Here is a 12,587-nt window from a genome sequence, read left to right on the forward strand (position 1 = left end):
GGGGTCTTATTTGTCCTTCCCTTCCCTAGTACCATATAGAACTAGCAAAGTAGAGGTATACAGCATTGTCTACTTAGTCATTTTAAATTGAAATCTTCCCGACAGGATTTATGTATTTTCTGAAACTAAGCATTCTGAACAATATTTAGCCAATTTTTGTTGGTTTTTCCCTTTTCTTTTTTTTTTTTGAAGGAAAAACAGTTTTTTTTTAAAAAAATTACAAAGATGTGAGTGGGGAAGAGAGAAATGGGTGAGGGTGAGCAAGCGAAGAGTCATGGTTCAAGGGAGAAACTCGAAGGAGTAAGATTGTCCTTTCTCTTTCTCTCTTTCTTTCTTTCTTTCTTTCTTTCTTTCTTTCTTTCTTTCTTTCTTTCTTTCTTTCTTTCTTTCTTTCTTTCTTTCTTTCTTTCTTTCTTTCTTTCTTTCTTTCTTTCTTTCTTTCTTTCTTTCTCTACTCTTTCTTTCTTTCTTTCTTTCTTTCTTTCTTTCTTTCTTTCTTTCTTTCTTTCTTTCTTTCTTTCTTTCTTTCTCTCTCTCTCTTTCTTTCTTTCTCTCTTTCATTCTTCTTCCTTCCTTTCTTTTTTCTCCTTCCTTCCTTCCTTCCTTCCTTCCTTCCTTCTTCCTTCCTTCCTTCCTTCCTTCCTTCCTTCCTTCCTTCCTTCCTTCCTCCCTCCCTCCCTCCCTCCCTCCCTCCCTCCCTCCCTCCCTCCCTCCCTTCCTTCCTTCCTTCCTTCCTTCCTTCCTTTGTGTTGGGGGGGGTGAGGGTTGTGCAGTACCCAGTGCTACTCAGGACTTACTCCTGGCTCTGTGCTCAGAAATCGTTCCTGGTGGTGCTTGGAAGGCAATATAGGGTGCTAGGGTTTAAACCCTGGTTGATCACATGTAAGCCAAGTGCTCTGCCCACTGTACTATCTCTCCATCCCAAGATCTTTGGTTCTGTTGTGCCTAGGAATCCTGGTGCAGTCACTGGGTCTGGAATTCTTGATCTAGAAAGGAAAGGGGAGCAGTTTCAGGGAGAAGTCTGGTATTAACAAATAACTCACTAAAAGGGAGCTTGAGGAGTTGAAGAGAAAGGACAGGGATAAGGTGCTGCAAACAACTGATGCTGGTTTGATCCCTGGCACTGCTAAGCATGAGCACAGAGCTAGGAGTAGTTCCTCGGCACTGCTGGGTATGGCCCAGCCTCCCTCCCCCCAAAATAGTTTGACTACTTCTAGGTTTCATCTCATGGAAATGCTATGAGAACAAAATATTGAAGCTGACAGTTCAGAGACCCAGAGAAATTCACTCCAGAGAAAAAGGATGTAACCGAGAGAGAGTACATTTTAGTTTCTGACTCATTAGGATATCCACATCTTGAGATGTGTTGGATGAAGAAATGAATGGAAGAAAAAGATTTACATCTTTAAATATTTTTAAAATATATTTTGTGAAATTTTTTCATATGTATTTGTGTAAAAAATATGTTTGGAGGGATCTGCCTCAAGGACAAAGCTGTTCAATCCTCACAACGGAATGTGGGCAAGAGCGGGAGTGTTTGCCAGTCCCGCTGCTCTGAGCACTGAGTTACACCCCCTCCCCTGCTTGCAAGGTAGGTTAGAGTAGATGGCTTCTAGCTCTATTGTTAGCACGGACACAATTGATTTCTCTCTCCTAGGTCACTGCCCTGTCTTCACTGCATTTCAGTGGAGGATTCCAGAAGATGGAGAAGATTTTCCAAGAAGAGAAGTCTGGGCTAGTCAGTAGCAAAGGTGATGGCGCAAAGAGACTCTTGCTAAGACGACTTCCCTGAAATGTCTTGTGATTTGAGTCTGAACAGCTCATGTTTGAGGTGTGACCAGTCCTGCCCCAGCACTTAGTTCTCCTTGTTTTGTTGCTGTAGAGAAACTCTGGGGTTGGGTCTCTTGTGCAGGCATGTGATATGGAGGAAGTGGAGAAGCACTGTAAACAGCCTTGGGACCAGAGACCTAGTACAGGGGTAGATGCTTGCTTTGCATGAGATTAACTCAGGTTTGATCCCAGCATTATGTCCCCAAAGAGTAACTACCATTTACTAAACTAGTTACATCAAAACTGGGTAGAATTCTCTGTAAGCAAAAATGCCTTCATATATTTTTGTTTGTTTGTTTGTTTGTTTTGGGTCACATCCAGTGATGCCCAGGGGTTACTCCTGGATCTACACTCAGGAATTACCCCAGGCAGTTCTCAGGGGACCGTATGGGATGCTGGGATTCGAACTCAGGTTGGTCAGGTGCAAGGCAAACACCCTACCTGCTGGGCTATTGCTCCAGCCCCTAAATTCTTTTTTTTTAAGAATAAAAAATAAAAAGTTAAATATCATAGGCCATAAAGGTAGGATTTGCACTCAGATCTGGATGACTCCAAATTTCATGCATGAAGACAGGCATGTTAGCACCACATGGACAGTTATTACTGCCCCCACAACCCCACAGAATTCAGTAGGTTTCAGGAGATATGGTTGACAATGCCTCTGTAATATCAAGGTCCCTGCCTCCTGAGCCTCGATGCTGTCTTCAACAGCCTTCACAACATAATGCTATGGTGCAGGTGAAACACATAGCCTGCTTGGTGCAAAGGAGACGCTATCATCCTGTGGCTTGGGAGATGCTTGCTTCCAGCTCTAATCGTAAAGAGCAAGTGACTGAACAATTACACAATTACGGTCACTTCAAGGGCATTATCCCAATGGACCCTTGGGAGCCATCAAGCTATCTCCACCTCTTGCTTTAGGCTAGAATTGTTTACTCTGACCTCAGCTTCCTCATCTCCATTTACACCTCAAGCCCAGGAACCTGGCTTAGACCCACCACTCCACAGCAACTCTGGCCAAGGTCACCAAGGCCAGACCTGGGCAAAACTCAGTGGCAGATTTCAGTCCCTAACCTGCCACTTACCCTTAGCTCCTGGGTCTCTCTGTCCTGGTCTGTCTCTCCAGTCACTGCCTCTTTCAGCATGTCCAGGACATGCTGCCTCTTGGGGTCTATCCTGGTCTCTACTCTCATCACATCTAGTGCCTTTGTTTTTCTGGGCAGCCTGAGTAATCCTTTTTCGTTTTGTTTCATTTGTTTGGGAGCTATTCTGGCCGTATTCAGGGGTTCCTCTTGGCTCTGCAATCGGGAATTACTCCTGGTGGTGCTAGAGGGGAGTATAGATGGGATGCTGGGGATCAAACTCAGGATAGCCACATGCATGGCAAATGCCTTACCGACTGTACTATGGCTCCAGACTCCTGAGGGTGTCCTCTCCTCCGTGGAAGCTTCCCAGTGGTCTTCACTCTACACGGCTGTGAGGGCCTATCCATCGGAATCTTCACTGCAAACAAGACTCCACTGTCCTGTGTCCTCTGCTAGGTCCTTGGGGACAGCTGTTTTTCCCTGGGCCCTTTGTGTGTATGTCTTCTTTTGCTACAATATCCCTTCCCAAGTCTTTCCCTTCTTTATACTCAGCTCCATATTTTTGTCAAACCAACATCCAGACTTAGATACATTTGTTTGCTTTGGGGGCCCACACCCAGCATTGCTCAGGGATTATTCCCTGCTCTGTATTTACTGGTGGCTCCTGGTGGTGCTCAGAGACCGTGTGGTGTGGGGGATTGAACCCATGCCTCCTGCCTGCAAAGCATGTGCTCAGTGCTCAGCCTTGAGCACTCTCTCTGACTCTGGTTATGTGCTTTTTTTTCTTTCCACTCTATGCTTTTCCTTCCTAAGTCTCATTATAAATATGTCTTCATTTGTTTAATAACTTAAAATCATCCCCTCTAAAATGTTGGCTAACTAAAATTAGTCCCTATTGGGCCTATTTGTCCTTGATTGCCATTGAACCTAATGCCTAAAAGTGCTCAGCCTCCCCCAGCTTGTGGACTGAACAGATCTCTGTGTACACTGAGCGGATCTCTGTATCTTCTCCTTGGCTGGCTGCTACTCTCCCTCCCTCTATTTCTCACCGTCCACACCACAGGGTCAGTCTTTGGAACAAGCCTTGACTGAGTTAGTTCCCTACTCCCAAATCCTGACTGGTTCCCATTGCCTGAGATGAAGGTTAAGCTTCACTCTGCTTTTCTCTTCACTCTCATTTTTCAAACTAAGGTCTAAGCTCTGTTCCATTGAACTGAACTGTTTCTACCTGCTACATTGGACATGCCTTCTGGCCTTTGTGAGGGTTCCTATGCCTTATCCCCTGCTGCATCCTTTGTCTAGAAAGAATGCCTGAAGATCCTCTCTCCTGCCTTCCTCCCTTGCTCCCTGGCCCCCACCCCCACTCCACTCTGCCTGGTACCTTGGTCTAGTCTCCCTGATCTGACCGGGGTGTTGCTCTTATGTATCCCAGTGAAATCTTGGTGGCTCCACGATCACAGGGAAAGTTCAGTGTTTTTCAAGGATACCTGTCTCCTTCAATGGATGACAGGATCCTGGGGAACAGGGACTTTCCCTGCACAGATCACTCCTGAACACAGAGCTGGCACACAGAGCAGACGTCCAGTACATTTTGCTGAATGAATCCCCATCTGATTTCTGCAGTCCAGGACTCATAAATTAACTTAACTTGAATGCTTTGTCTACTTCCTAATATGAGAGAAATGTATTTTTTAAAAAAATTAACATTGAAGAAAAGTCACTTCAGAGACCACATAAGCTCTCTTTTCTTTACTTGGTATGGAGCAATAATCAAGCAAACAAAAAAAGAATTTTGGGGGATGAGATTGTGCATGAGAAATTCTGAATGATCACTGGGCAATTTTATTTATTTATTTTTAGCTTTTGGGTCATGGTTGTTGGGGCTCAGGGCCTACTTCTGGCTCAGTGCTTGGGGACTACTCTTGGCAAGGTTCATGGGACTAGGTGATGTCAGGAATCAAACCTGGGCCTCCTACATGTAAAGCACTTGCTGCAGTCCATTGGGTTACCTCTCTGGCCCATCTGGGTGATTCCAATGTGGAACCAGAGTCTAGTATGTTAACAAACAACCTTTTCTGGTATTCCTGATGAAAGGGTCTCTATGTCCAATGCAGGCTCTTTTTATGGGGGTAAGGGGAACACACATCCTGTGATGTTCAGCAATTCCTCCTGGCTCTGTGCTTAGAGATCACAGCTGATAGGGCTTGGAGGACCATATATGGTATTGGGGATCAAATCTGGGTCAGCCATATGCAAGGTAAGCGCCATTCCTTTTTTTATTTTTTAATTTTTTTTTGCTTTTTGGATCACACCCGGTGATGCACAGGGGTTACTCCTGGCACATGTACTCAGGAATAACTTCTGGTGGTGCTTGGAGGACCATATGGGATGCTGGGAATCGAACCCAGGTTGGCCGTGTGCAAGGCAAATGCCCTACCCACTGTGCTATGGCTCCATCCCCAAAGTAAGTGCCATTCCTGCTGTATCATCACTCCAGGCTCCTGCCTAGAAGATCCTATTATCTTCATAACTTCTTTCCCAAGGCATCCACATCCATGGGCCTTCTCCTGTGACTCTGGATGTCATTCTCTTAGGGTCACTTTCTGAGAGCTCCTTCTGGTAATTGGTGACAGACATTCTCTTTTGGTTTCTATTGGAAAATTTGTAGCATATTAAATAGATTGAATTCAATGGAAACTTTAATCACTTTTAGATATCCATGAGTTTTCATAACATTAGAAGGTAATGTTTCTCTTCTTTTCTTCCCTTTTCTTTTTTTTTTTTTTTTTAGTAATGTAGGAGGTAATGTGGAGTTCATGTCCAATTCACTCAGCCATTGATTAAGCTGAGTGAATTGGACATGAACTCCACATTATCTTTTTAAATTATATTCTGAATGTTAATTTAATTTTATTATTTTATTATTATTTCCCCCTCCACCCTCCTTTTTTGATTCACCGTGAGATATAGCTGCAAAGCTTTCATGTTTGAGCTTTGGTTATATAATCATCAAACACCCATCCCTTCACCAGTACACACTTTCCACCACCAAAATCCCCAGTATTCCCCTCCACCCTGTTCCAACCCTTCCCCTGCTTGTGTGGCAGACAATTTGCCTCACATTCTCTCTCTACTTTGGTTATATTCGATATTTTGACACCAGTCTCACCACCACTTAAACCTGCCGAAAAGGCAATGCTAGACGATTTGTTTTGTATTGCTTGTTATGGATAGAATATAATGTCTAGGAAATTCTGTGTCATTCTCTTCCAGGAGCTTTAGTTTGTAGTCTCTGGGTTTTGGCCATTGATGAGATTACATGGTGCCAGGGGCAGTTTGTGGGTGTGACTGCCAAGCTTCTGGAAAACTGGGGACCTGCGGGGAAGAGTCCCAGTCTCGATCCAAGCAGGCTTGGAGATCTCAGTCAGGGGTTCCTGCATATCTGGGTTTTCCTGCCGGTCTACTCTCCAGTGAAATTCATCCTGTTTGGGTGAGGCTCATCCAAGCAGTGGAGAATGTCCTTGGACATGGAGGTGGTTGGGTTCTGGAGGTTTTCGGCTGCCAGGTTTCTGCTTGGGGCAGGGAGGGAAACTCAATCCACCCCTCTGAGGTGTCCCGGTGAAGACAGCCTGGCGCAGGGTCAGGGCATTCTGCGGCACTCTCTTCTGGGAGCTTTAGTTTGTAGTCTCTGGGTAGTAGCCATTGATGAGATTACATGGCACCAGGGGCAGTTTGTGGATGTGACTGCCAAGCTACTGGAAAACTTGGGACCTGGGGGGAGGAGGCCGAGTCCTGATCCAAATGAGCCTGGGGCTCTCAGTCATGAGTTCCCACTTACCTCTGTGTTACAGGCCCTAACTGCATCTTTTGATCCCTTTCTAGATTTATGGGTCTCTGAAGTAAAGCCAATAAATGATCTTACATAGCTGAGCCAGAGGTGGTTTGGGGGTGTGCTTTCTACATACCTAACTTTTGACCATTTAATTCTTGGTAAACTTGGCCCCAACTTTTTGGGGTCTGGCCAAAGGCACATCAGCAATCTGGTGGGTGTCTGGAAGTCTGAATGTATCTATCATCAAGCTGCTGATGCACTCACCCCACAAGTACAGGTTTACCTGCTGGTGGCACCATACCCCTTCTTCTTTTGTTTTTGTTTCTTAGGTTTCACCGAGGGATGCTCAGGGGTATTCCCAGCTCAGGACTCAGGGTTGTTCCTGGATGTGTCTGGGGTCCCTCCTGGTGGTCCAGAACCATGAAGTTCTGGAGGTAGAATCACATTCCTGCCTGCAAAGCACCGCTCCAGCCCGTTGAACTATCTCTCCGACCTAGACCCTTTCTTATCTCAATCACGCTAGACCAAAAACCTGCACCCTTTCTGCTCCTGTGATCCAATCTTCATGACATGGACCATGTTGTCTGCAATAGGTCCAGTTTAGCTCAAACACTAATTATAAAATCATTTTCAGAATCTTGGAATGGTTCAGGTCATCATTTATGAAGATGCAAAGCAGTGAAATAAAAACTGTTTTGCAAGTAGGTGGATTGAGCAATCTCAGAGTTCATTCTAAAATGGGGGGAAAAAACCCTTAAAAAAACCCAGTCTTCTAAGTCCCCATTACTTTGACAGCCTTAGCATCCTTTAGCAAACTCAAAGCTGCCTGTGTGACCTCGACTCATTTCCACTGCTCCTCTTTGAGCAGTCTGTCAAGGAGATGAGAAAACCCCTCTGCTGTCATGTGTGTTCTTTCTAGGTTTTTTTTGGTTTTGGAGCCACACTCATTTGTGTTCAAGTCTTACTCCAGGCTCCGAACTTAGGGAATACTCCTGGCAGGCTCAGAGGATTATATGGGCTGATAGGGATTGAACCCAGGTCGATGGCGTGCAAGGCCAACACTCTGCTTGCTGTGCTATGGCTCTGGACCCCTGCATGGGTGTTATTTAGTACCTAAACACTGACTTGAGTGGGAGTGGATTTTGCTCTACCACTGAGAACCCTACTAACTATTGTAGGTCATATTCTAAAGCCTGTTTTGGATACCTTCAGCAGAAATAATCCTCTTCTCTTTTGTGCTCTAAATTATTAATGCTTTCTTAATATCTAATCTCTCATTCATCCTGTAAATATTTATTGAACATGAAATATGTGCTGGATTTACTTTTTCATGGTCTCCTTTGATACTCTCAATTGTTTTTGTTTTATTTTCCAGAGGTCAGTAGGATGAATAGCTTCCCTTCTACCTTCCTTCCCTCTGCCCGCCATGCTAAGGTCAGGATTTTTCTTTATTCTTTTTGTTTTGTTTTTGTTTTTGAAAGTGCCAGAAATCAAACCTCGGGCTTTACACATGCAAGGCAAGGGCTCCATCTCTGAGCCATATCCCTGGAAAAGAGTTCTCTGTAGAGTGCTGTACAGAGCAGGATTGACAGAACTCAGTCTTAGTAACACTATTCTCATGTGAATTGGGGCTGAATTTTCTCCTGCTTGTGACTTAACAAGGCTCTGCAGGCCTTGGCATCTACAAAAGACTGGAAAGGGGCATCGGAAGGAAGGGGCTGGTCCCCTGGCACTACCCTTCCCGTTCTTCCCAGTAACAGAGAGGAGACACCGCCTTCTTGCTAGTGAGGCAACCAGAGCGTTTGGCAACTGAGTTATGAGAACAGGAAGAATGAAATGACACTGTCCTTTTTCTACCATCACCATTTATTCATTCCATGTGATTCACACGTGGCTGCTTCCTGCCAAGCTCGGTGCTCTGAGGAACCATGTCCTGGCCAAGGTTGTAATCGTTATTGCTGGAGACATTCCTCTGTCACTGAGGGCATGTGCTGAGGTAAGTTCAGGCTCTCACAAATGTTCTCCTGAGATGATTTCGCCTGAGTGCTCTCATCCAGAATCTCCCTTGGACTTCCTGGGCTTGTCTTTCATTTCACCTTGAGGGGACATCAAAGGCTTTGCTAGCAAAGGTGTTTGCCTCCCCCAATGACCCAGACCGAGTTGCTATTTGGTTTCTTGATAACGAGACTGAACAGTTTTTAGTCCTTCGAAAGGACTAGCAGGCCCATTTTTCTAAAAGAATTTTTTTGAAAGAAAAAAAATCCCATGATAACAGTAATTTCAAATTTAGAACACAGCACATTTCCAAGCCCTACACTCGTGACTGGGTAGATTTCAAGTGTCCAAAGGCAGGGCCCGTCTTCCTGACTCGGATAGTGCTTTCGGCTTTATCAGAGACTTGTCAAGGACAAGAGGATGAAAGATTGAAAGACATAGCAAGACCAGGACCAAATCTGGGAGGCAGGAAAGAGTGTCATATGGAGGGGCAGCCTCTGGGGGACGAGGGCAGCTGCTGAATGCAAGGGCAGACCTCAGGTGACTGCAAAAGGCCATTTCTGTGGGAAACCGTTTTTACTAAGTCAAGATGAATTGGCATGTTAGTACAAAGGGTGTTTTTTCTTCCTGCTACAAATGATCAAGGAAAATGGATTTTTAAAATGTAAACATTCTCTTGTAGTATTTACAGCTTCTCTAATATAGGAGGACAAAGGTCTCAGGTTTAAAGTAAAAAAGCAGGAACGGAGAGATAACAGTTCTTTTACAGTTTGATTGTAATCTAAATATAACAGGAAAATCACTCTCGACATAAAGCACCATGATGGATAAATATCTGGGCGAGGAGATTATTGGGTCTTTCCCCCCTTGCCTTTTCTTTCCTATAAGTTTTCTTTGTCTTTGAGAAAGGCCTTTAGTGATGAAGATAAATAGTGGACGAATGAAAAGCCAGTGTTGGGTTTTACTGATAGAGGGTTTTGGGGAAGTGATTTGTTAGGGCCGAGAAGCTAATAGATGAAATGTGAGACCTCAGAGATCACCCAGTTCAATTCTTCATTTTCCCCATGAGTGTACTCTGCCCAGGAAGGTGCATAGTGAGAATGCCCAAGGCTTGGCTAGGGACAGAGTACAGGACATTTGCTTGCCTTGCGTGCAGCCAGCCCTGGTTCCACCCCAAGCCAAGCACCAGTGGGAGTGATCCTGAGCACAGAGCTCAGAGGGGCATCAAACATAGAGGACAGGGCATAGTGTATGCATGCACCGCTGGTGTGCTCCCTGCCACAAAACCCAAACTAAACAAAAACAAAAAGGAAGCTTCTTGGCACCTAGGACACTTCTCCACTAGGGAGATTGGAGAGACAGTATAGCGGGTAAGGGCCCTGCCTTGCACCAGTAACAGTCCCAAGGCTGGGCTGAGAAAATAACCGCCAGCCCCAGAACCTTGTGTAGCCACAAACCCTTTTCTGCCCTGAGGAAAAGATGCATAAGGAACACCCCCACCAACTCCCCAGCCCACCACACACACACAACACACACACACACACACACACACACACACACACACACACACACACACACACACATACTGAACTTCTTGTCAAAGAAAACCCCCTTAGGAAAGATGCCCATAAATTACCTTGCTAATGATTTGCATCCTCTTTGGGAACAAAGTCACTCCATGATAGAAGACTTATTGTTTGGAGAAGGTCATTATTTTCCCTGGGAATTTTTATTCTCTTGGTCTCATTCTATTATTGATTCTTTAGAGGTAACCTGCCCTTTAGGTTTTTTGCTTCCTGCACTCTGGGTGAGAGCCCAAAGCATCATTGTGCCCTGTGAGTCCTGGATGCTGCTGGCTGCCCACCGTTCAGGGGCAGACCTCTAGGCACATAGGCTCTTTGACACACCTGACTTTTTCTGCTCCAATTGGCTCCAAGGTTGTTGACAGTGTGTGCTGTGTTCATGGTGCTAGTTGTTGGCCTCAGCCACCGTGAATACTGCAGTGTGGAGGTGGGGCAACAGTCTCCAGCACCTTCCCTACTTTTTTTTTTTTTTTGCTTTATTGTGGTGCGATTTACAGCACTATTACTGAGGGTTCGTGCAGGCATCTTTCTAACACCGAACCCACCACCAGCATCCACTTCCCTCCACAGATCTCAAAAGTTCCTCTCTTTCTTTAAAAAGTTTTTTAATTGAATCACCATGAGATAGAGCATTACAAAGCTGCTCTTGATTGCATATTAGTTATACAAAGTTCCAACACCCATTGCTCCACCAGTGTAATTTCCCAGCACCAGTGTACTCAGTGACTCTCTCATCCCTTCAAGCCACCCCTACCCACCTAAGGCTCCTCCCTTTCAAGCACAACTCCCTGTCAAACTCTGTTCTGTGAACCTACTTTCAACTTTGCCTTTGGTCATTTGTTTCTTCCTTATTTAGTGTCTTTATACTCTACCTATGAGATAGATCTTCCCACATCTGTCCTTCCCCTTCCAACTGACTGCACTCAGTGTGATACCCTCAGTTTCATTCATGCAGTGCTAAATTGTGTGACTGTAGCTGCATAGTATTCCATTGTGGCATATTTTTTAAATATTAGTACTTAAAAAATTTAAATATCTATTTTTTATTTTATTGAGGTGCTACTTTGCAACACTGTTCATGATAGTTTCAGGCTATATCTTTCCAACATTACCCCCAAGGCAAGAATGCCATTTCTCTTTACCAATGTCCCAACTCTCCCTCACATCTCCTTTAGTTTCTCCCCCATGTGAGCTCAGTTCTGTTGTCTTTGGCCATTTGTTGCTCCTTTACTGTGTATCTTTACATCCCGATATAAAAAGGTCATGCTATATCTATCCCTCTCCTCCCTACTTCTTGTCTGAACTTCTGATGAAAGTGAGGTTTTCATAGTTGTTCACCCCTCAGAACTCCTAGACCTCAGTGAGTGTGTCTCTTTATCTCTGTGGCATCCATGTCTAACTAGGAGGGAAGTTTCACAGGTGCTTGTTGCTAGAGGTCATACTAAACGGTCAATCAGGTCTGTGAACAAAACCAACAATAACTCAATAGCCTTTTAGTCATTGATTCCATCCTACAGAGGTGCCGTCGTGCTCGGAATGCAGTTTTGGCTCTCAACTATCTTCTAGTTAATGCATATGACAAAAGGAATTGACTAAGTCTGTCTTTGTGCTCATCAGTGGTCTCATAATGGGTACCAGAGTTTCTTTTTACCAATGGCAGAAAATGAACAGATTTTTAAATCATTTTGGTGTTTGTTGGCTTAGGTGATAAATATAGTGATAAATATATCTGGCATTTGGCTCATGTGACAGGGAAAGTAATGGTCAGTTCAGTCATTCATGGTGAGCTACCAGTCATGGGTATATTTCCTGTATTCCAAAGAACTTCTCCCTGAAGCAGTGAAGAAAAATCAAACCTTTCAATTTTAATATCCTGTGTCTCAGAGATGCTTTCTTGAGTTCCTTTGATCATTATAAAGATGCTGAATTTGGGCCAGGGAGAGAGGATAGGGCTTAAGTCACTTCCTTTGCAATGCAGCCACCTGGTTCCATCCCTAAGAGTGACCTGAGCACTGCTGTGTGTGGAGAGAGAGAGAGAGAGAGAGAGAGAGAGAGAGAGAGAGGAAGAGAGAGAGGGAGGGAGAGGGTGGGAGGGAGGGAGGAAGGGAGAGATTTTTTTCCCCCTGTGTCCTTCTTTATTAATAATCTTCAAGAGAGCTGGGGAGATAGTTCAATGGGTGAAGCACATGGTTTGTATGTGGGAAGTTGCCGCCCCCCCCCACTCATTCTTGCCCTCCTCCAAAAAAAAAATACATCTTTAAC

This window comes from Sorex araneus, chromosome 2 (assembly GCF_027595985.1).
Source record: "Sorex araneus isolate mSorAra2 chromosome 2, mSorAra2.pri, whole genome shotgun sequence".
Taxonomy (NCBI): domain Eukaryota; kingdom Metazoa; phylum Chordata; class Mammalia; order Eulipotyphla; family Soricidae; genus Sorex; species Sorex araneus.